At 46.2% G+C, this 25,233-nt stretch overlaps 1 protein-coding gene and 1 long non-coding RNA gene across 3 annotated transcripts in view; both read left to right on the forward strand.

Moving 5' to 3' along the window:
• Window positions 1-5,464: 5,464 nt before the first annotated feature.
• Window positions 5,465-11,334, forward strand: LOC139011335 (uncharacterized). The gene is made up of 4 exons (XR_011471596.1): window positions 5,465-6,306; window positions 9,689-9,791; window positions 10,353-10,651; window positions 11,260-11,334. It is a non-coding gene; the product is annotated as an uncharacterized lncRNA (long non-coding RNA).
• Window positions 11,335-23,580: 12,246 nt separating this feature from the next.
• Window positions 23,581-25,233, forward strand: part of MIDEAS (mitotic deacetylase associated SANT domain protein) — a 66,920-nt gene continuing 65,267 nt past the window's right edge. For both annotated transcript variants that reach the window (XM_070416926.1, XM_070416928.1), the window contains exon 1: window positions 23,581-23,686. The gene's annotated coding sequence lies outside the window, so the exon portion shown is untranslated. The remainder of the gene's footprint in view (window positions 23,687-25,233) is intronic.

The raw sequence follows: 25,233 nt of genomic DNA on the forward strand, positions 1-25,233 counted from the left end.
GACAGATAGATGTTAGCTGCTGCTCCTAGAGAAGGTGATTATCTCATTGTAGAAATGTAAAATGTAGCCCTTACTAATTACATCCTTCGGGGAGGTTTTGTTCCAAAAGAATAAAGTAATGGCCTCATCTGCAAAAATATGACAGATTTAAATTATCTTCCTTTCAGGCACTATCCTTCCAGGGGTACTAAATCTGAAGCCTAGAAAACTGCACCAGATGAAAAATAGAGTTTGATTTTTTTTTTAAATGAATTTGTTCCTTGTTTTTGAAGGGATTCAAATAAATAAAAAGTTGAAGGATTTGCTGATAAGTAGAACAAACATACCCTTTGGAGAGGATCAACAACCACACAAAACCAACGTCTAAGAAAACTAAGACTAATTTTGTTACCAACTTTGCAGGATTCAGAGAGAAGATGTGGTATCATTTGCTCAGAGGTGTAATGCAGGATTTCCAAAACCAAACATCTTGACAGACAATGGCTCGGACAGTGGCTGAACGGAATAATCAAAAGCAGAGGGACAATGAGCCCCAGCTGCAGAAAGGGCAGGGTCAGTAGTGAGGTGACAGCGTGCCAAGCTTCAAGGGCCCTTATGAAGAGTTCTGCAGCTGAAGTCCTTCTTCCTCAGTATTGAGGTCACAGATGATCTCCCCTCCCTGTTTACACCACTGAGCTTCAACCCACCTCCCAAACTGTCATTGCCTGGAGCGTCTCCAGCCTCAGTCTGTGGCAGAGAACAGCCTGGTTGGATCCCAGAAAGAATATTGTGTGTGTGTGTGTGTGTGTGCTGGTGGGGGGGGGGGGGGGGGCGGGACGGTGGCGGGGGGAGTGTTCTTTTAATGTTTTGTTTGTCTGTGGGTGTTTTTTTTACATGATGGAAGCCAAAGTTTATTGAAGGTATAAAAGTCCATTTCGCAGAACAACTGAATATGTGAATAACTTTATTAAGGAAGTATCTCATCCCAATGTAAAGGTAACAGACAATCAGAGAATATTATCCCAAACAAACCTGCTGTAAAATGCATTTGTCCTTGGGAGGTGATAGACCAAAAATGAAGAGAGGGGATGGTGAATCTAAATGTAAAAGCTAAAACTAAAATTCTTAGCAGAAAACAAAGGAGTATATTTTCATGACCTTGGATTAGGCAATCTTTTCTTAGATATCACATTAAAAGTACAAATGACAAAATAAAAAAACAGATAAATTGGACTTTACCAAAATGAAAACTCTTGCATTCCAAAGAACAACATCAAGAAAGAGAAAAAAACCTATACCTGAAACTAATGTAATATCAATTGTAATTTTAAAAAAATTTAAGACAATGAAAAAACCTAAAGAATAGAAGAAAATATTTGCAAATAATAGATCTGATAAGGAATTTGAAGTCAGAATAAATAAAACCTCCTACAACTCAATGATAAAAATAAAAATAACTCAATTTTTAAAGTGGGCAAAGGAATTGAATAGGTTAATAAGAGCATGAAAAGGCCACATCCTGCAATTCCATTTATATGACATATCTAGAGTAAGCAAATTCATAGAGATAGACAGTGGATTAGTGTTTGCCAAGACCTGGGTGAGGCAGGGAATGAGAAGGGACTGCTCCTTTTGGGGGTAATGGAAATGTTCTGGAATTAGATAGTGGTAATGACTGCACAATTCTATGAATATACCAAAATTACGGAATTGCACACTTTAAAAACGTGGGTTTTATAGTATGTGAATTATATCTCAATAAAACTGTCAAAATAGATACACAAATAAATTCAGAGGGAAAGGATGGAAGGAAAGAGGAAGGAAGGGAGGGAGAGAGGGAGGGAGGGAGGGAAGGGAAGGAAGGGAGGGAGGGAGGGAGGGAGGAAGGAAGGAAGGAAGGAAGGAAGGAAAAAGAAAGAAAGAGAGAGAGAGAGAGAGAGAGAGAGAGAGAGAGAGAGAGAGAGAGAGAAAGAAAGAAAGAAAGAAAGAAAGAAAGAAAGAAAGAAAGAAAGAAAGAAAGAAAGAAAGAAAGGGAAAGAGAAAAATGGCCCTAACCGGTTTGGCTCAGTGGATAGAGCGTTGGCCTGAGGACTCAAGGGTCCCAGGTTCAATTCCGGTCAAGGGCATGTACCTTGGTTGCGGGCACATACCCAGTAGGGAGTGTACAGGAGGCAGCTGATCAATGTTTCTCTCTCATTGATGTTTCTAACTCTCTATCCCTCTCCCTTCCTCTCTGTAAAAAATCAATAAAATATAGTAAAATAAAAAAAGAAAGAAAGGAAGAAAAGATGGAGGGAGGGAGGTCACAGTCCTGAGCCCCTCTCCCTGATGAGCAGGAGCCCCCGTGCCCTATATATTGACCTGCCCCACATGTGACTGCCAAGGGAGGAGTGAGGGACAATCAGGAGGAGACACTCATGGGCAGAAGTGTAACCAATACCTCTTAAAATGTCCCTTTTCAGTCGGAAAATCCTAGGAGCTGGCAAGTCATGGGAGCTGAGGACACCAGAATCGAGCAAGAGGGATTACAGGAAGGTAGGAGAAGGAGCAGGGGTATTCCCTGAGTTAAAAAGCATAGTCAATTTTATAGTTGCCTGGATCCAGGTGTGAGCAGAGGTGGAGATGTTCAGGGCACCAAGCAGATATTGGGTGGCTCTTAAGGAAACTGACTTAATGGAAGTAGTCATCTACTGTCCCCAAAGTGATCTGTGACATTCATTTTATTCAGTAAGCTTGTGGGCCTACCAGGTACTAGACATAGGCAATAAAAGGAATATAAGAGCCAGGGGCTTGCAACCTGGTGAGAAAGACAGATGATAAGTTACTCTATTAATACAACAGGTGCTATGATGAAAGTAGGTGCCAGAGCACAGAGAAGGATCACCAGATTCAGGGTGGATGATCAAGGAGGGCTGCCTGGAGGAGGAGGCGGCACTTGAGAGGAATAGTGCCTTTGAGGAGATGCTGCCATTTCAGGAAAATGCAATCTAATGAAGCTGACTAACCCTCTTCAGGGAGAGCCCATCACAGCTCACAAACTAATCATCTCTCCTTGTGCTGAGACCTTCATCTTCCATGAGGAAGGACTCTAAGCCAGAGAAGAAAACTGTGGTCACAGATTCTAGTTCTGATGCTGGACTAGGCACTGCACTGCTTTATAATGGTAGAGACCTTAGATCTATTCTACCTGTGAACAATTTTCTCCCCTAATGAATTAGAACTGTGCTCATTCTTCATGTAGATGATATAATTTAAGCCAATGCTCATCCTTTTATACAGGTGTGCGTGCATATGAAGAAAAAGTCAAGTCACCGAATGAAGATCCACTGAGGGGCAGTGGGGTGGGAGTCAGAGTCCCACCTGTAGATGATCTGTATAATCATCTAACCCTAGGCTTCCCTCCCAGGGTCTGAGGTGGGTGTCCTGTGCCTGAGATGGTGATCCCTTTAGCTTTCAGAAAGTTGGGCAGGGCAAGGTGGCTAGAGGAGCCCTGCCCGCCCCCCCCACCCCCACCCCGCCCCCCCCCACCCCCCACCCCGCCCCGGTGCTTTGCAAATGCTACCTTTGACCCTCTGTGTGCCGGGATATAAGTAAGAAAGGAAGCATTGATCTAGCATCAGTGGCATCGCCAGCTCCAGACCTCAAACTCTTTCTTACCAAGAAGGGCCAGAGACTGATGAGTAAATAACTTTTTTGCCATAGCCATACAACTATGATCATAGTTTCTGTTCAGGAAGAAAGGGTAGGGAAATACTACTGTCTCCCACAAATAAGTAACTCACAGTTCGGGTGACCCTTGGGTTAGAGTTCTATAAACCAGCAGGCCTAGCGAATACAATGGGAAACTTGGTCAACTGGAGACGGATGGTTCATACCGACTTTCAGAAGACGGAGGCTGAGCAGGTAACAATTTGATTCTCTGGGTCAACTGGATTAGTGAATCCTGTTTTAATGTAACATGTTCCCAAAATGGCTCTGTTATGAATTGTATTGTGTTTCCCTCAAAAAGATATGTGGAAATCTTAACCTCAGTATCTCAGAATCTGACCTTATTTAGAAATAGGTCTTTGCAGATGTGATTAGTTAAAATTAGGTCATTCTGGATGGAGTAGGAAGGACCCCTAATCCAATATGACTGGTGTCCTAGTAAGAAGACGGTCACATGAAGACAGACAGACGGGGAGGAAACCATGAAGTCAGAGACTGGAGATGTGCAGCTGTAAACCAAGGAGTGCCAGGGTTTGCCAGCTAACCAGGAACCCAGGACGAGGCAAGGAAGGATTTTCCTGTGGGTTTTGGAGGGAGCTGAACTCTGCTGAACTCTGAATTTGGACTTCTAGCCTCCAGAACTGTGAGACAATGAATTTCTGTTGTTTTTTCTTTTCTTTTTTTAAAATCCTCACCCAAGGATAGAGAGAGTGGGGCAGGGGGGGCGGTGGAGGAGAAACATCTACGTAAGAGAGACATCATTGGTTGGGCCTCCCACACGGGCCACACTCGGCTTGGTGCCTGGGAGAACCTGCAACCCAAGTATATGCCCTTGACCAGGAATCGAACCTGCCACCCTTTGGTTCACAGGCTGACACTGAAACCACAGCCACACAAACCAGGGCAAATTTCTGTTGTTTTAAGCCACCAAATCTGAGATGCTTGATTACAACAGCCCTAGGAAACTTACAGGGCCTCCCCAAGCTTATCAGTTTGCACACAAACACTTTGTAGTCTTTATTTGAAGGGCATCATTTCAGCATTTGTGTCCATAAATTTTGTTTTTGCAAAACCCTGGGACTCTGATGATGTTCTCGAGGGCGCTGGAGTGTCCTCATGGAGTCTAGTGCCTGACTCCCGGGAAGTGGGGTCAGATGCCTGGAGAAGCACCTGGAAATGCCGTTTTTAGGTCCTACCTGAGACTGAATGAGGGGAAATTAGACTTCTTTTTTCTAGTTTTTAAGAGACGTTGCACAACTCACACTTCCAGAGGCATTGATGGTCTTTCTCACTCATTCAACTCTTATTGCACACCTACTGTGTGTCTGCGGTGGGTAGACAGTTATGGCCCCTGCCCTCACTGAGCCTCCAGTCTAGGAGCAGCCTCGCACCACTCCACCATTGCTAACCCTCGCCAGGCCTCCTCGTTGAGCAGAAGTTTGCCTGACTTACAGCATATCCCCAGTGGTTATAAACCTCCACCTTTGAAAGAGGAGATGACTCTTTGGACTACCCAGAGTCCTTCCGAGCCCTGTCTGGGGAATGAGATGTATGATTAGGCTGAAAGGAAAAAATCTAGGTCTTTGTCTCCACCCCGCCCCAAAAAACCACAGGGGGAAAAAAACCCCAGACTATCAATACCAGTGGGACAGTTTCATAACTCATCAGAGGATGCTGTGGAAGAACAGTGTTATCAGAAAAGTTTTTTTAAAATATATTTTTATTGATTTCAGAGAGGAAGGGAGAGGGAGAGAGAGAAATAGAAACATCAATGATGAGAGAGAATCATTGATCGGCTGCCTCCTGCAAGCCCCACAATGGGATCAAGCCCACAACCCGGGCATGGGCCCTTGACCGGAATCGAACCTGGGACCTTCAGTCTGCAGGCTGACACTCTATGCACTGAGCCAAACCGGCTAGGGCCAGAAATTTTTTAAATGTCTTGTTACATCATGGTCATATAAGGAAATCCTTTTTAACTTAAGCCTACGGTACTCAGTAGCCTTTCCCTCCTTTCCTTTGCTCTAAAGGAGCAGGATCTTTAACTTTTTTTAAAAAATCCTTACCCGAGAACATGTTTATTGTTTTTTGAGAGAGAGAGAGAGAGAGAGAGAGAGAGCAAGGAAGATGTGAGAGAGAATTTTTAATAGGTTGCCTCCTGTACATGTCTGGACCAGGGATTGAACCCAAAACCTAAGCATGTGCCCTGACTGGGAATGAACCCGAAACCTTCGGGTGCAAAGGAGGATGCTCCAGCTAGTGGAGCCTTCTGGCCAGGGCAACGAGTGTGATCTTTATCTCCTCTTCTTTCTTTCTCTTAATCTCACTCGTAAATATATAGACGATGAGGTCTCAGACCTTTCCAGACAGCCATGCTTCCCTGAGCGATACTCTCGGTTGCCCTCATTATTCCTCCTGACTTGCCCATGGGTCTTCTTCCAAGGCCGTCATCTAATTGTGATGTGAGCCTCATCACAGCTGCCACAACACGTCACGAGACATGTACATGGCACACACTCAGAGCTGAAGCTGCAAGTGAAAACAGGAAGCAGGCAGGCTTTCCATTCCAGAGGGAACTGTCTCAGATGCCTTGGCGAATGACTCCCAGCTTCTGCCTCGGTGAGCTGACCTTTGTTTCAACCTCGAAACTATTTTGTTATGGTGTGTGGAAATGGCAAAGGTTAAATTCAGTGCTTCGGGAGGCAATCGTCTATCTAATAACCACCTTCTGTTATGTCGAATAAGACCATCTCTGCAAAGGGTGAAGAGGGATGCATTTACTCGTTCATTCACTCACCGGACAGGTATGAAGTTACAGGCTACTTTGGCAGATGACGGGAAATCTAAAGCTAGAAACACAGTCTCTACCCTTGCAAGGCTCATAGTAGGGAGAGAGATATAAACCGACTTGAGTGTAACCAGGACCTCTCGAGCCACTCTGCTAGATGTTGGAGACCTATCCCAGCATCCAAACCGCCCTGCTCTCGAGGCGTTCCGTGAGCAGGCAAAGGAGGGGCATACAGCGAGCATCATCAACAGAACTTGCAATCACCCTCTTTTTTTAAAGCCTCTCTGCTCCTTTCCCAAACTCTTCCTGTCACCTCATCCCACCCCAAAAGCAGGACCTTAGCTTTTTCTCTCCGCCCTACCTTACCCCTCCACTTGCAACCTGGTTTATTTAAAAAAAAAAAAGACATCTCAAGTGTCTCTCAAGACTGCTCCAGGGAGCCTAAATTCAATGTGTCTGGTGCTGCTGGACTGTAGCGCGTAAGGCAGGAAGCAAGAGACCAGAGAGGAAGCCTAGAGTCAGAGTAATGTGACCTCATCTGCAGATTATTTTTCATAGTGGCAGCACTTACTTTTAATTTTTTTTTACTGCTTCTAAGGTTGCAAGACTTGGTAAATAAGAAGATAAGATGCCCAGCTAAATTTGAATTTTATATAAACAATGAATATGTCTCACGGCAAATTTGAACATATTTATACTAAACATTATTTGTTATTTATTTAAAAATCAACCCTGACTCCCTCATAAGAGGTATTGTGTCCACCCATCAAGAGGTTTCTACTATCTCGCCGCCTCTCTTTTTGCGATGTTAGTGGCTGGTGATGATGGTCAAGGCCTAAATTGATTATTTCCCTAGAGATTGTAAAATAAATGTTCTAATTCTATCTACCTTTTTTCCTCTTCGTTTCTTTCTTTCTTTTTAATCCTCACCTGCGAAATAAGGATTTTTTTCCCCCATTGATTTTTAGAGAGAGGGGAAAGACACAGAGAGAGAAACATTGATGTGAGAGAGAGATGCATTGATTGGTTGCCTCCTGCTTGGTCCCAGACCGGGCCGGGGATTGAACTACAACTGAGGTACGTGCCCTTGACCGGGAATCGAACCTGCGACCCTTTGGTCCTCTGGCTGACGCTCTAACAACTGAGCCACCGGCCAGGGCTCCTCTTCATTTCTTAACTGGAATATGTCTATAAAGAGAAACTCGCCCACCAACTATTTGGTTTGCCTGGTCATTTTCATATAAGAAAAGTAAGATGCATGCTTAATTCTTTTTATTTATGCATTTTCAGAGTATGTAATTAGTTCCCTGGCATCCTCCAAAGGTGACCAATGAGCTGTGTTCTTTCCCTTGAATGTATCATTATGAACTCAGGGATTTTGACATGTATATCTTTTGATCCATTGCTATTATTATTCTTTTAGACATTCAAATTGTCCCATCTTTGGCCAGTGGGAGCCTCTGGCACTTGGCTTCTGAGTCCTTCTGATGCCACTCCAGTAGTCTTTGTTGGTCCCTTTGCTTTCTAGTGTAGCAAGATGTTCCAGATTCATCTTACACACTTCCAGCCCAGACCTGAACAAGACCTTTCTCTTAGGAGCCCCTTCAGTGGGAAATGATGTTGAGAGACCAAACCTCTCTGACTCCACTATTTAAAACTATAACAACCCGCTGGAACAAACACAAGTTCACATGCTCCCTGAGATCCCCTGGCCCTGATCTGATGATGCAGGCCTGAGAAGAATGGGGGAGACGACTGGCATAACCCAGGCAAGGGAGAAGAAGGGCCTGGATCAGGACAGGGAAATGGCACTGACTGAACTTACGAAGCAGGTTGACCTAGAGACCTCCCAATTCCAGACCAGGAGGCAAAGGCCAGGGCAGATAATTTCTCAGGATCCAAACCTACCCGCCAAACAGCCTTTCTCCGTCTCACCCTCACCCCAGGTAGACACACGTACCAAAACATCGCACCCTTTCCCAAAGCATAGAAAGCAGGATGCACACTGGGGTCCTGGACAAATGCCCAGCTGCCTCCAGGGTGGCCTGGTCTGGGGACAAAGCCGAGAAAGCGCCCAGGGTTTCCTTGTTCCCACTCCTGGGTTTAAGTGAATCTTGAACACACTCTTCCCGGCTACCCAAGGATTAGCCACGTGTTCCAGCAAGTGATTGAAAATCATTACTCGTCTCTTTTGGTTGAACCTCAGACGTTTGAAATGTACACAGCTTGGCAGGCTGGCCAGGGCAGCTGAGCTTTAAGAGGACGTGTCCCAGCCATCTGTTGCCCTGCTTCATACCAGCCTCTGCCCTTCCCGCTGCTGAGGAGCGCAGGGCTTGACGAGCAAATGCAGGACAAAGACAACTGCAGCCTTGGCCTCAAACAGTTGCTCACGCTGTGTCTTGAAGGTGGGGGGAAGGGAAGTTATTGCATCGTTTTCAAGTGCTGTGCCTTCAGACATGGAGTTTTTCCTTCATCTTAGAGATCCAGCCAGTTTTAGGAACAGAGACCAAGGACTTTCCTTGTGATTTCCCCTCCATCGGAGCAGCTCCAACTGTGCTCAGCTCCTCTGAGGTGATTCAGGCATGCAATGTGAAGATTAGAATTTCATTTTAAAATATCTAAGTATTTTTAAAGCTGCTATTAAACCCTGCGGCGTGGCTCAGTGGCTGAGAGTCGACCTACGAACCAGAAGGTCACAGTTTGATTCCTGGTCAGGCCACATGCCTGGGTTGTGGGCTTGATCCCCGTGTGGGGCTTACAGCCGATCAATGATTCTCTTATCACTAATGTTTCTATCTCTCTCTCCCTCTCCTTTCCTTTCTGAAATCAATAAAAGTATATTTTTTAAAAAGCTGCTATTCAAAAGTATGTAGCCTAAAACTATATGGATGCATTAAATAAACACATCTATCCCAAGGAGGTTTAAATTGCATCACCCTGGGGAAGGCAGTCAATTTTATTATTATATTTTTTATGAATAGACTTTATTTTTTCAGAAAAAAATTTTAGATTTGCAAAGAAATTGAGCAGATAGTACAGAATTCCCATATTACCCGCCCCCTTCCCAGCACCCACTTTCCCCTATTAACATCATTCATGGATATGGTACATTTGCCACAATTGATGGCTCGATATTGAGACATTATTATTAATTAAATCCATAGTTTATTCAGATTTCTTTAGTTTTTGCCTACTGGCCTTCTTTCTGTCCAGGATCCCATCCGGGGTACCACGCTACATTAAGGTGTCTGGTCTTCTTGGGCTTCTCTTGGCTTTCCCAGACTCTCCTTGTTTTTGATGACTTTGTGAGTGCTGGGTGAGTATTTTCCTCTGCTTGCAATCCCTCTATCAGGATTTATGTACTTTACTCGTGATAGACTGGAGTTGTGGGTTTGGGGAGGATGATCGCAGAGGTAAAGTGCCATTCTCATCACATCATATCAACGGCCTGTGCTACAACATGATTTATGACTGTTAATGTTAATCTTTTTTAAAAATGTATTTTATTGATTTTTTTTTTTACAGAGAGGAAGGGAGAGGGATAGAGTTAGAAACATCAATGAAAGAGAAACATTGATCAGCTGCCTCCTGCACACCCCCTACTGGGGATGTGCCTGCAACCAAGGTACATGCCCTTAATTGGAATCAAACCTGGGACCCTTCAGTCTGCAGGCCGATGCTCTATCCACTGAGCCAAACCGGTTAGGGTTGTTGATGTTAATCTTGATCACCTGCCTAAAGTAGTGTTTGTCAGATTTCCCCACTGTAAGGTTTTCTTCTTTTAAAAAATTTATAGAAGTGTGAACTCATAGATATTTATTTTATACTTCGGGTTATAATCTAATACTACTTTGTTTCATTCCTCAAATTGTTTCAGCTTTGGCCATTGGGAGCTCTCTGTCGACTCCTGTGCCCCCATCAATGCGGGCTTTTTGTGTAAACTCCGTTTTGTGAGGACTTTGGTACAAGTTCCATCTGGCGTCCCTGAGAGCGGGCTGGCACCGATAGTGGGTGTGTCTGCAAGAATCCATGTTGCGCCAGCCTGGGCACGTCTGCTTGTAAAGAGCAGAGCAATGAAGAACTGAGTACTTCCTGCACCAGCTCCACCGGGCTCCACAAACACCTTTAACAGTGACTATGGAGAGATGACATTGTCTTGTTTGTTTAGTACTTGCTGTAAGTTTTAGTTGTTTATTGCCTAACTTTTATGTTTATGATGAGGATAAAGAGCAGTTGTTGGATATTTTGATAATTACTCATTCAATTCAAACAAAAATTTCCAGTACTTTTCTTTCTAGTTTTTAGATCGGTTTAATTGAAGACTATTATAATCTCAAATTGGGGGGTGGGGGGGGAGGCTGTGGGTAGGAGTTAAGAACGCAAACTCTGGCACAGGACTTCCTTGATTTAAATCCTTGACCTTGGGCAAATTACTCCACTCCCCTGTTCCTCAGTTTTCTCACCTGTAAGAGGGGAATGCTAATGGTAGACCTACTTCAAAGGTTTGTTAATTGAGTTAATATACATAAATTGATTAGAATAGAGCCTGACATATAGTGGGTGCTGTGTAATGGTGTCTATCATTATTATTTACACCATCTGCTATGGTAAGAGTGTTTGTATCCCCCCAAACTTACTATGTTGAAACCCTAATTCCCATGGTGGCATTAGGAGGTGGGGCCTTTGTGGGTGATTAGATCATAAGGGTAAAGCCCTGATGATTGGGATTAGTGCCTTTATAAAAGAGGACCCACAGATCTCTCTCGTTTCCTCTGTCACGTGAGGATCTATGAGAAGTCTGCGACTCCAAAGAGGACCCTCATCAGACAATGATCTTGGACTTCCAGTCTCTAAAACGGTAAGAAACGAATTTCTGTTGTTTATAAGCTACAGCCTATGGTGTTTTGTTATAGCAGCATGAATGGACTAAGAAACCATTGATCTGTATGACCAGAATTTTCTCAGAACTCTGTGACCAAAGCAAAATACAAAAACAAGTTGGATGCTAAGACTGACATAAGACTGTAAATCGGTCAGGGTTCCGATTTAAAAATGCAACAGGAACCGGCTCTGGATGACTTAAGCATAAGAGGAATTTACAGAAAGCATGCTGGGTAGCCCACAGAATCTCTGGGAAGGCCAGAGAGCCAGGCTCAGGGCAGGAATGACAACAAAGGATGCTGGACAGCAGCCAAGAGCATGGCCAGAAGTGTGACACAGAAGCTGTCTAGAGTCCTGCCCTGGCCTCAGAACCCTGGGAAGCTTGTGCCACAACCAGGGCTGGGGCCTGAATGATGACCCTGATGCTGCTGATACCCTGGAATCTGGACATGACGACCACAGCTGCCACCCGCACGGGAAAAGGCTCTTTGAGGCACTCCCTCTGTGGTCCCTGGTTCAGGCCAGGGCAGTGCACCTGATTGGCCAAACACAGATCATATGTCTAAGCTCTGCAGATGAAGGAGGCTGGGAAGCAAGTGTCTGGCCTTTTCAGCCTCTATGGTGAGTGGTGAGCCTTGGGCTCTAATTTCTACTGAGACTCAGAGGGTGGAGTCTTCCCCACACCTGGGAAGGGATTCTGAGGCTGGGCACCCAAAATATGGCAAATGTCATCCATCACCCCTACTTCCAGATTTTGTTCCATCATATTAGCATCATTGATGGACTTCGTAAAAAGCAAAAGTTTGAAAAACACTGGCCCATTGCTCTGGTGTCCCTTAGATGTTTCAAGTCAGAGGTTTAGGTGACTAATTTCTGTGAATTCTAAGGAAGATAGAAGCTCTGCTGGCTGGATTTGGGTCGAATTTCATGGAGGCTCAGACTCTGGGCCTTAAAGGATGTTGCATCCCAAAATTTTGTAAGTGACAGTAGATGCTCCTGCAATTCATAAAATACAAATTCCTTTTTTTTTTTTTTTGGTATATTTTATTGATTTTTTACAGAGAGGAAGGGAGTGGGATAGAGAGTTAGAAACATTGATGAGAGAGAAACATCGATCAACTGCCTCCTGCACATTCCCTACCGGGGATGTGCCCCGAAACCAAGGTACATGCCCTTGACCAGAATCGAACCTGGGACTCTTGAGTCCGCAGGCTGACGCTCCATCCATTGAGCCAAACCTGTTAGGGCTGAATTCCTTTATTTTTTTATGTATTGATTTGAGAGAGATAAATGTGCTGTTCCACTTATTTATGCATTCATTGGTTGCTTCTTGTATGTGCCCTAACTGGGGACCGTATCTACAACCTTGACATATTGGGACAATGCTCTAACCAACTGAGCTACCCAGCCAGGACTGCAAATTCTATTATTTTTTTATTTTTAATTTTTAAAAAATCTTTTTTAAAAAATATATTTTATTGATTTTTTACAGAGAGGAAGGGAGAGAGATAGAGAGTTAGAAACATCGATGAGAGAGAGACATCAATCAGCTGCCTCCTGCACACTCCCTACTGGGGATGTGCCCGCAACCCAGGTAGATACCCTTGACCGGAATCGAACCTGGGACCTTTCAGTCCGCAGGCCAACGCTCTATCCACTGAGCCAAACCGGTTTCGGCAATTTTTAAAAAATCTTTATTGTTGAGAGTATAACATATGCTCCACCTTCCCCCCACCTCTCCCACCCCCATTTACTTCTTCTAGCCCAACCCCCGCCCCAGGCCTTCACCATACAAATTCTTTTAAAAGATACAAAACTGATTATTGTTTTTATCATTTTGCATTGTGTGGCTCAACAGATACTAAAATTACCATTGCCATCTGGAATCTTTGAAATTTTTTGCTCTGGGAAAGAAGCCTTCATATTTGCACGTTGGAAACCCTGTGCATTGTCTAAGTGGAGGAATGGCGTCCCAGAGGTGAAATGACTTATGCAAGGACACACAGCTGGTTTGGTGGCAGGCTCTGAGCCTAGTGCCTCAGTCCTTGGTGTTCCCTCTGGTCATGCTGCCAGCAGCTGGCCCAGGAGCGGGCCTGGCCTTCCAGCCCACAGCCACTGCCTTTCTGACAGGAGACCCAAAGCTGCTTTTGAATACTGGCCTGCGGCCACTGCTGCTGCTTTATTAATTCTTACGGTTTAGTGTGGGAAATCCTGAGTGGCTTTCTCTCGGCCTCAGGCTCCTCCCTGAAGAGAAGAAAAGAGCAAGCAGACAGTAGCCCCCACACTGGTGCTGGGCTTCACCTCTGGACTCCAGCCTCTGCTGGGCTCCGCTCTGGCTCCTCCTGAGTGTGGCTAATCTCCTGCCTTAACCTTTGACTTGTTCCAGATCCTGATAAACAGATTCCCTGGTACTGCAGTCACACCCTGGCTCCCAGCCATGAGGCTAGGTCAGATCCTACCGTCTGCTGCATGCACTCTAACAATGAAACAGCCTGTCTCCTGGTCTAGCCAGCCAGATCTGGACCCAGCCAACCCTGAGGAAGCTCCTGGAAGCAGGGCTCATACCCTGCCCTCCCTGGCATCCTCAGCACCCACCGTGGCCTAGCAAACCCTTGTTGAAGAGATGAATGGCCTGCTCTGTTTGGGTGCTGCCCACATCTAGTCATAACGTACTACAGCAAATGGAGGTGGAGGTGTTGAGAGGACAAACTGTGTAAACTACCTGGGGGCGTTTATGTCTTGTATTGACACTAGTTGTTTAGATCTGAACCCACAATGCCATAGACAAGATTTGGGCTGTGGCTTGCCCAGGTCAGAGCAGGGGAAACCGGTCTTGGGAATGCCAAGAGAACTTCAGGCAAAGTCAACTTAGCTAAACCAGGGAGAAAGACATCCATCCATCCACTGATTCATTCATTCATTCATTCATTCATTCAATAGATATGTATTGAGTACCCTATGTGTCCAGTTTTATGTTAGGCACCCAGAGATTCAATGATGAATGAGACAGACTCTCTGCCCTCAAGATGTTTAGAGTGAGGAAGACAAAGCAGGGAACTGGTATTTACAATAGATTATGAAGCAGGTGGAAATAATAGTAGCTAATATTTATTGAGTGCTCACTATATCCCAGACTCTGCATTAAGCTATTGACTATGCATTGTTTCAGGTTGTCCTCACAGGAACCTATTAGTAGGTACTACTATTACTTCCGTCTTACAGATGAGGAAATAGGGCGTGGAGAGGTTAAGTGACTTGCCCAAGGCCACACAGCTGGAATGAGTGGCATACCTACATTTTCAATTGAGATAGTTTTGCTATAGGGCCAACACTTCCCATTCCTCCACTATAGCTCTGTCTCAGCACAGTAGAGGAACGCACAGGATGCGATTGTAGCACATAAAAGTACGCTGAATGGAAGAGAGCAGGGAAGCCTCCTTTGAGGAGGTGACACATAAGCAGAGTCCAAAAGGAAAATGGGGAGGAAAAGGCATTCCAGATTGAGGGAACCACATGGACAGAGACTGGAAGCAAAGGCCAGGGTGCGTTAATTACTGATTAGTGAACACTGACTGTTTGCCAAGGACATCTAGAAGCTGTAACATCAGTGTCAACATCACTGGCTTATAGTGAATGGAGAGAAGACTCTAAGAGGCTAAAGGGTTTAGCAGGCACCAGTTCACAAAGGTCTTTAAAAGCCAGGCCAAAGGACAGGGGAGAGACGCTGAAGGGGAGTTTCACAATCAGATTGCACTTCAGATAGCTCAGTTTTTAATTATACTTTGGAGAAGGAATAGAGTCAAGCAAGACAGCAGGCCATTACGGTTGTCCAGTCAGGAGCTGACGGTGGCCTGCAGAGGGGATTGGCAGTGGCAAGAGAGAAAAGTAGCCTATGTTTGATTATGTTGTTGTAGAGGAGGTCACCCTAAAACCAGAAGATTGGTGGAGACCAAGACACCTAGGTAAGCCTCAGTGGGTCAAGGCTCAGCACTGGTCCAATGTCAGGCAAAAAGCCAAAGGCTAATCAGGTAAGTGGATGCTAGAAGAAAAATCCAGCAAAAGGTAGTGGGGACTCAGCAACAGGAATAAGAGGCCAATGAAAGGACTTCCGCTCCTGGCAGGCTGGTTGAGGAAAGAGAATTTTCCACTGGACAAGTAGAAATGGGGGAGTCAACGGGAAGCAGCACCAGGAACAGGGTCCCGAGATTATTCTGGACTGGCAGTGAGACTGAGGATGCTCATCTGCAAGACGGAGATGCAGAGTTCCTCCTGTGCGCCCCTTTCTCTGCCGGTAGCCAGATGGGTCCTATTTAATGGGGTCTGGGTTCAAGATCGGTGGGACAGGGCAATGTCGTGAAGGAAAAGAACAGAGCTTGGACCACAGACAGATTGAAGCTGGGACCTCATCTAGAGGCATTTACTAGTTTACGACTCCAGGCGAGTTACTTAATCTCTCCGAGCCTTAGCTCACTCATCTATAACATGAGGATAACAGTATCTACTCCAGGGTTATTGAATGGGAATAACAGTACCTATTGCACAGGGTTACTATGAGGATATGGAGGTTAACATGTGAAAGGCCAGAGTAGGTGCTCAGTCAAGCCATCAACTGTTCACCTTTATCAGAAGTCACTTATGTGCTGGGCCCTGGGCCGAGGGTTTCGGTGCCTTTACCTTCCCTAAGGGAGATATTATGATTCCCATTTTGTGGGCCAGGAAATAGGCTCAGAAAGATTAAGAAATCTGTCCAAAATCAATTGCCAGCAAATGTGTTTTTCTCCAATGTCCACCAGTGTTTTTCTGAACTTTGGTCTGCATTCTCTGTACAACTTTTTCTATATCAACTGACCACCTATACTATTCTTTGCCTGATATTTTATTAAAATTAGTCTCCATTTTTACTTTAATTCAGCGGTTCTCAACCTGTGGGTCGTGACCCCTTTGGCAGTCGAACGACCCTTTCACAGGGGTCGCCTAAGACCATCCGGCATATCAGATATTTACATTACGGTTCATAACAGTAGCAACATTACAGTTATGAAGTAGCAACGAAAATAATTTTATGGTTGGGTCACAACATGAGGAACTGTATTTAAAGAGCCAGAAGGTTGAGAACCACTGCTTTAATTCATTTGCTTTTAAAGAGAGCTTTATTGAGCCCTAACCGGTTTGGCTCAGTGGATAGACTCGAGCGTCAGCCTGTGGACTCAAGAGTCCCAGGTTTGATTCCAGTCAAGGGTATGTACCTTGGTTGTGGGTACATCCCCAGTAGGGGGTGTGCAGGAGGCAGCTGATCAATGTTTCTCATCGATGTTTCTAACTCTCTATCCCTCTCCCTTCCTCTCTGTAAAAATCAATAAAATATATATTTTTTAAAAAGAGCTTTATTGATATCTTAATTCACATAGCATCCAGTTCACCCATATAAAGCGAATTATTCAATGTTCTTTAGTATAGTCACAGAGTTGCGCAACCATTCCCACAATAAATTTTAGAACACTTTTGTAATAAATTTACTTTTAAAGGAAACTTTTTATTGTTCCCATAAATGGAAAACTTATGTTATTTACCATAAATGGCAGTCAAAACAAAAATTAAAAAAGCAACAACACCTAGGCAATGTTATTAAATGCTCTCTAGTTAGCACAGCCTGTGAGGTATCTGGGCTTGAGAATTTTTGCCAAAAAGGGAGATTAGTAGGTGTTAAAGACACACTAGCGCCCTAGCCAGTTTTGCTCAGTAGTTAGAGAATCAACCTTCCAGCCAAAGGGTTGAAGGTTTGATTCCTGGTCAAGAGCAGGTACCCCGGTTGCAGGCTCAATCCCTGGCCCACGTCAGGAGGCAAACAATTCATGGATCTCTCTCACATCGATGTTTCTCTCTCTCTCTCTAAAAATCAATGGAAAAATATCCTCTCGTGAGAAAAAAAAAAGACACATTAGCAGCAAACTGAGACCCTATTTTTAGCATAATCAGAAAAATAAAAAGATAATTAAAAATAAACTTACTTTTTCACTGTGCAATTCAATGCCACATCCTTGGACTCCCTATAACCACCCTGTGTGTACATCCCACACTTGCCTCCTTAAGGTAAGGAAAGTGACTTGTCCAACATCACACAGCTACGTAGTGGCAGATTGGATCTGGAATCCAGGCTTCTAAACTTCTAATACTATGTTCTTTGCACTATATATCACAGTCCTCTCTGCAGTCATTAATTTAAGTTGGTCAAATGCCTAATGTGTGTGCTAGACAGCCCTGTTAAAAATTCACAAAGCATATATGTTATAGCTAGAAGGAACCTCAGAAATAATCTAATACAACTCCTTTCATTTTACATGTGAGAAAACTGATGAATTTGTTCACCTAAGCATGTTTAGAATTGCCTGTCAGTCAGTTGAATAGGACATATAACTAATGATACAGCTACAAACAAGCCAGAATTAATATGATCCTCTCTGGTCCTGGGCTTAAATTAACAAAATTCCTGATATCTCAGTGCTGACCTAGCTTCAGTCTTACTCTTTAATTTGATCCTTTGGTCTGTCACAACTCTGATGAGTAGTTTTGAGATTTTTACTTTCCTTGCAAACTAAAAAGTTAGCCTGCCACAGTTTTATGGATGCTGGCAGAATGCACAAGGCTTCTGGGTCAGAAACAGAGGACTTCTTTAGTCACAGCAATAGCAGCAGCAAAAGTATGGACTTTTTCTTTTCTTTTTCTTTTTTTATAAGGGAATTTTAAATATATTTTATTGATTTTTTACAGAGAGGAAGGGAGAGGGATAGAGAGTTAGAAACATCGATGAGAGAGAAACATCGGTCAGCTGCCCCCTGCGCACCCCCACTGGGGATATGCCCACAACCAAGGTACATGCCCTTGACCGGAATCGAACCCGGGACCCCTTCAGTCCGCAGGCCGACTCTCCATCCACTGAGCCAAACCGGTCAGGGCTGGACTTTTTCTTATGCTGGTTCCCTGATCCCCAATTCCCAAAGATGGTGCAAAGAGGGCCAGTTGATACCTGAGCACACAGTAAGATACATCACGAGAGAGGAATCCAAAGCTTAGGGAACCAGATCTTAAATGACAGACAGCAGGCACGCCTGTACTTTGCTCTGAGAAAGACACTATCTTATAAAGATAGTCAGGAACAAGGGGCAGTCAGTGACTGCTCACAGGCATGCAGCAATGTGACAGACCCACGGAGAATTGTCTCCCAACAACTGTTAAGTACATATATGGCAAGCGAGCCCACAGTCCTCTCGCTACACCAGAAGGCAAGGGATGGGCAAGTGGAAACACAGGTTGACTAGTCCTGTTCTTTGCATATTGATTCTTATTGGTTTCAATTATGGAAAGAGTATGTGGAGGCTTGCTTGTGGATTTTGACACGTGTCTCACTTTTTTGATGCATGTAGCCTCAATTCACTGCCTTGACAGGATTTAGACAATTCAAATTACTCCTTTTGCATAGCTGCCAGAAACCTCCAGAAGCTCCATAACTCCACAGGAAGAAGAAGAGTATAGCCTTCCAAATGTTATTTGCTTCCGGAGATAGTGTATGCTGGGAAAACCCATGCTGGCCATACCTCAGTCATGTCTGGGATGTACACCCATGTCTTGCATCATGTCCATCAATACCTGTAATAAATGTGACAAGGTTTGCCAGTCACCAATCATTAAGATCCCTGACTTGGTTTAGTCTGTAATTTCAAACCAGGACTAATGGGTCACAAAGTCAGGCTTTATTTGTTAAATGAGCTCCATCTCTGAAGGCAGCTAGTTTGTATCTATAACCAAGACCCAGAATTCAGGCCTCTAGCTGTCAGGTCTCAAGGCTGTTAGTTTTGTTCCTCTGTCTGGAGGAAGATGAATTCCTAGGCTCATGGTCGGCAAACTGTGGCTCACGAGCCACATGCGGCTCTTTGGCCCCTTGAGTGTGGCTCTTCCTAAGCCTTAGGAGTACCCTGATTAAGTTAATAACAATGTACCTATCTATATAGTTTAAGTTTTAAAAATTTGGCTCTCAAAAGAGATTTCAATCGTTGTACTGTTGATGTTTGGCTCTGTTGACTAATGAGTTTGCCGACCACTGTCCTAGACTAAAGAAGACCGATGCAGTTCTGTACAGGAGCTTACAGATATTGCCAGAACCACACCAGGATCTGGGATATGGTCCACAGAGAGATTCTGTGGCATTCTATATAGGTCATCAGCCTCTTTGCAGCCACATCAGATGGGAGTTATTCAATGGGCTGGACTGAGGTAGTTGGAGTCTAGAAGGTGAGTCAGTGACCACACCCTCCAACTAGGGGCAAAGGGCAAACATTATGTCAGGAAACCAGGCAAAACTCATCACTACAGGGCAAAGGCCATTCAAGTGGAACAGCCTGGAGAGTAATTCTAAAATTTCTGGGAAGCCACAGATTGTCCAGCTAGTGTAGTAGGCTGCTCTAAGTATAAATATACTCTATACTAAAAAAAGGGTAATATGCTAATTAGACCGGGAGACCTTCCAGGAGACCTCCCAAACGTCCTTCCAGACAAAACCATGGTGGCAGGGCCGAGGCAGAGGTGGTTAGGGGCGAGCAGGCTGGCAGAGGGGGGTAATTGGGGGTGAACAGGCTGGCGGGAGGTGGGGGCAGTTGGGGTTGATCAGGCCGGCAGGCAGAGTGGTTAGGGGCGATCAGGCAGGCAGGTAGGTAAGTGGTTAGAAGCCAGCCGTCCCAGATTGAGAGAGGGATGTCCTGTGGGATCAGGCCTAAATTGGCAGTCGGACATCTCCCAAGGGGTCCCAGATTGGAGAGGGTGCAGGCCGGGCTGAGGGACATCCCCCCTGCATGAATTTCATGCACCGAGCCACTACTATAAATATAATCTAGAGTTGGTGATCCAAAGTGGTCCTTCCATCTCATTACCTTCTGGGGAACTCTATTTGGAATTAGGAAGTAGAAGGAGATATATAAGGGGTCTTTTTCCCTACCCAAGCAATGCACAAACAGCTTTTACACACAGTTCCTTGGAGCTGCTGTAAAGAGTTTTATTTCATGAAGATCCCCAAAGAGCTATAGCTGCTTACGGACTCTATATTCTGCTTCAGTGTATGGACCCTTGTTGTAATCCCAGACAGTACCGCACTCAGAAGAGGAGGGCTGCTTCTTCCCATAAGAAGTCATGAGACCTAAAGTCATCTCAAGAATGTCTAGCAATCTCTTGGCCTATGAACTCAATGACACCTCCCACATTAATGCTAAGACTGCCCTGGCCACTGGGCTTAACTGGTCTCCAGAGTGTCAAAAGGTGGTGGATTCAATCCCCAGTCTCTCTCTCTCCTTTTCAACCTTCCTCTCTCTACAAAAAAGAATAACAAAATAAAATAAAAATTTAAGTGGAGAATCTTTAAAAAAACACACACACAAAAAACAACAACAAAAAACTAAGACTGATGTCCCAGGACCAATATTTATTACTGATTGTGAAAAGACTTCCTCCCTGGTGCAGCGAGCTCAGCCTTTGAGCTGTGCACACCAGTAAATGTTCATCTGTCTCAAACAGGAAAAAGCAACCTGTGCAAGGTGATTGAACTCCAACCTCGATCCCAGGAATGCTGTGCAGGCTTCTGGGTTTGTGCCTTTCTGTTTATTGTGAAAAGAAAGATTTATTTAACCCGGCCAGTGTGGCTCAGTGGTTGCGCATCAACCAATGAACCAGGAGGTCACGGTTTGATTCCCGGTCAAGGCACATGCCCAGGTTACGGGCTCAATCCCCAGTAGATGGCGTGCAGGAGGCAGCTAATCAATTATTATCTCTCATCATTGATGTTTCTACCCCTCTCTCCCTCTCCCTTCCCCTCTCTGAAATCAATTAAAAAACAACAACAACAACATAAAAAAAGATTCATTTATAAACTCTGGGTGGTTGCACAGCCTTGCTGGGGCACAGTGCTCACCAAAAAGCACAGAATTTCCATAGCAGCTTTTGTTTTACTTTTGTTAACCTTTTCTACACGTGGCCTCTACATGGTGGGTGGCAGGCAAGTACTACAGTTAGCAATTCTGAGAATAAACTCCAAGAAATGGTTTGTGAATTGGATGGAGTTCACTCCTAAACCAGGTGGCTGTATACGGACTGAACGTCCAAGGTGCTGTCTTAGAGTTTCTAGCAGCCTGTCACTCTGGGAACCTCCCTGTGAGCTGGCATCCTGGGACTTTGGCCCACCCAGCCAGACTTCCTGCTCAGCTGTAATCTGAAAACTGGGCCTTCTCCTCCTCCGTGTAATACATGTATCTAATACACGATGTTTGGAAAATGCCACTGCATTCATTTTCTATGGCTACTGTAACAAATTACCACAAAATCGGTAGCTGAGAAATAAACAGCTTTTTATTTTACAGGCTAAAATGAAGGTGTTGGTAGGACTGGATTTCTTCCTTGGAGTCTCAGTGACCCCTCCACACAGGCCAGCTAGGAAGACAGTCATTGAGCACGTCTTTGCATTGACTTACGTCCGATTGCCCAAATGTAATTCAGGAAGGGGCCACGGCAGACAGAATAACAGTCCTCCACAAAATGTCCCTGTCCTAATCCCCAGAACCTGTGACTATATTAGGTTACACGATAAAGGGGAATTAAGGCTAAGATAGACTTAAGGTTGCTAATGAGCTGATCTGGAAATAGATTATCCTGGATTTTCAGGGTGGACCCATGTAATCACAAAGATCCTTAACAGTGGAAGAGGGAGGCAGAAGAGGCATCAGTCAGAGGGAGCCGTGGCTATGGAAGAACGATCCAGAGAGACGTAAGGCTTTGAAGTTGGAGAAAAGGGGTCATGCGCCAAGAAATGTGGGTGGCTTCTGCAAGCTGGAAAAGGCCCGGAAATGGATTCTCGTGTTGCTAGGAGAGCTCTGGTTCTCATGCTCCCCAGCCTTTGAGGGAGTCTGCCTTTGTGGTTTCCCATTGGGTGTGAAGGCGGGCTTACAGATCATTTCCCAGATGCCACTTTCCATCAGTTTCACATCCACCTTTCTGGGCAGACTTCACTCAACTCTATGGTTTCCTGTACTTCAGTAGAAAAGATGAAGCCTTGCAACCTGAGGTTCTGTGATCTAGCCAATGTGCTAGTAGAAGCAGTATCTGGGGGGAGAGGGGGGCGGAAGGAAAAGGGTGGATTTTCCCTAAATGATGCTTTTGAGCCACCTTTAAAAAGGTCCCTGTTTTCCACAACAAGCTACAAGGAAGCTAATGTTTCTCTTATGAAAGCCCTCCACTGCAGTTTCAAATGTCTGGTGTTTTTGTTGTTGTTGTTTTAAAGCCACAGCAAAGGCTAGCCCCGTTTTTTTTCTCTCCAGCTTTACTGGATCAGGAATTCATCCCCCAAGACTGCTGCTTAACTACTTTGTTGCTGTTTATCAGAAATAAAAAGATGGCTTTTTGTTGTCGTTCTCAGGGGTGAGCACATTTATTTTGGGTGATGATAACTTCCAGAATGACTCTTGCCTGAAGCTCCTCTTCTCAGGACTCCCTCCTCCCCTCCGAGCCTTCGGCTGGCGATGAAACACGGAATGCATCAGGCCCCAAAGAGATCCTCGGTGTTGAGTGTAAAGGAAGAGGTGGAAATCCGCAGGGGAGGAAACCATTTTGCAGCCTCAACATTTGCAGTCGCTGAATAGCCCCCTGAAGTGTCGTAAATGGTAACCATCCTGCACCCTTAGCACCGTGGAGGTGACGACGACGGATAAGCGTGCAGACAGACCTTTGGAGGAAATGTGGGGAGGAGACCCGTGTTTTTTAAGGTCCTGCTTAGGCAATTATGTGGCAAAACACAGAGCACTCTGCTTTCTGACCTGACCTTCTAGCTAGGCAACACCAAACTGAAAAACTTTCTCTCCTTCCTCCCCCACTGCTTTGTTTGTGGGTTGGGTGTGTTTCTCCTGGAACCTCAGCTCTCTGGGGCCCCTGCACCCCAACACCACCTTCCAGACCCGAGACCAGGCTCGACTGCACTTCTTCAGCGCAGACACGACCCGGCTGGAGCCAGCCTTTCCCAGAGGGGTCCAACCTTGGCGGACGGCCGCCCACTGCTCCCCGGAGCCGAGGGCGCGCAGCCAGGGAGACCGCACCCGAGGCCCTGAGCGCGCGGGCGGGCGGGCGGGCGGCTGCAGGGCCCGGCGCGCCGCCGCGCGAGCTGCTGGGTCAAAGCCTGGGCCGCGCCGCCCGCTCCGCGAGGAAGTGACGACTGCGCCGTCCCGAGAGCAACAAAGTTTGATCTGCGGGCCGCACGGTCCGCGCCCAGCGCCCCTCGGAGCCGCCCGGGGAACCGGCGCGCAGGTGAGCCGCGGACTCGGCGCCCCTCCGCCGCCGGGGCGCCGCCGGGGAGCTCGGAAAGCGTCCGGGCGGGGGCTTGGCCGCGCGGGCGGGGAAGTGGTGGGCCCGCCGCTCAGGGCGCCGGGGTGCGGCGGGCGCTGCAGGGAGGGAGCTCGGCGGCCGGGGTGGGGGCCCGGGCTGCGCGCTGTGGTCGCTGGTTTGCCGCGGGACTTCAAACAGCCCTGGCCGTAGGCGGGCCGCTCCGGGCTGTGCTGATCGGATAGGAGGGGGTGCAGGGAAGGGACTTAGGGCGGCCTGCATCTGGGGCCAGTCCTCCGCCCCGCGCCCCGCAGCCCGACAGGCGGGGCGGCGCAGCACCCCCCAGCCCCCTCCCCGCTTCTCCCCCTCCAGTGCTTCCCGGGGAAGCGTGCTGTTCCTCTTCTCGGCCCTCAGTGAGGTCGCAGGTAGGAAGTTAAAGGAACTTTCTCCCCACTTTCCTCTGCTCTGCCCTCCCGTGAGGAAGAGCAGAGCAACTTAAAAGCTTGGGAAAACAACCTTCCGCATTTCCCAAAAGCAAAGCCAGAGCTGCCCCCCAGCCCCCTTCAAACAAACCCCACCCTTTCCCCTCCCACACCGCGTCCTGAACCTGACAGTAATCACTAAGGCCTAACACTTGGCAACTTCGCCGTAAAAACTGTCAGCACACCCACGTACATGGGTGAGTGGTTTCTATACAAAACTCCAAAACCCGCTTCCAATGGACTCGGTGGCCTGTCGCCCGTTTCTGGTTTCTGAAACTGCTGGGACTGCAGGAATGTGCTGGGGGAACTTCGATGGTGGTTCCCGCCGCTCTCGGTAGCCTCGTGGCTCAGGGTTTTGTTTTGTGTTTAAGAACAGTTGAGAAGTTTATGACATCCCTGCAAAGTATTCCGGGGCTGGGGACCGGCGGGCCGGGCGGGTGGCTCCCGGGCCACGGCAACAGCAGCGGCGGGACGCGTTGGTGTGTGCAGGAATGTACGTCCGTGCGGTGGAGACTCCACACTCGGGATGGCTAGAGGTTGAATGGTGCAGTTCCTAGCAGCAAGCTTCCTGCCGGCCTGTAATTACAGCGCGATTGCACAGTCAGGCATTGTTGGCGTGTATGTTTATACACAGGCTATTGTGCAAGCCGTCAGTGGCAGGGAACAAAACGCAGATTTGCATTGCAAATGCCCGGGACAGATCTGGGCCCGAGTTGCAGTCACCGAGTTCTTTTTGGTTCTTAACCTTAGCTAGGTGATTTATTTCCTTGCCTCTCCCTTAACCTTGGACAATTTGCCAAACGCTCCATAAGTGAAGTGGACCCAGGAGGGCAGGATCCCTCCACTCCCACCACCTTGGGCAGCCTGAAAAGTATCCCAGGAGCCGTACCCTTATTTGTGTCTGTAGAAAATGTGGGATGACGTCAGCAGGAAAAGGAGCCGGGAGATGGCTATCAACCTCCCTAAACGGGAAAGCAGTTTGAATTAGCAGAATTGCATGGTGGCTTGATTGGGGCCTAGTTACAGAAAGGACACGTCAGACATGTGTGA

Source organism: Myotis yumanensis, unplaced genomic scaffold (assembly GCF_028538775.1).
Source record: "Myotis yumanensis isolate MYYU_CA2020_CCGP unplaced genomic scaffold, mMyoYum1.0.hap1 SCAF_1, whole genome shotgun sequence".
Taxonomy (NCBI): domain Eukaryota; kingdom Metazoa; phylum Chordata; class Mammalia; order Chiroptera; family Vespertilionidae; genus Myotis; species Myotis yumanensis.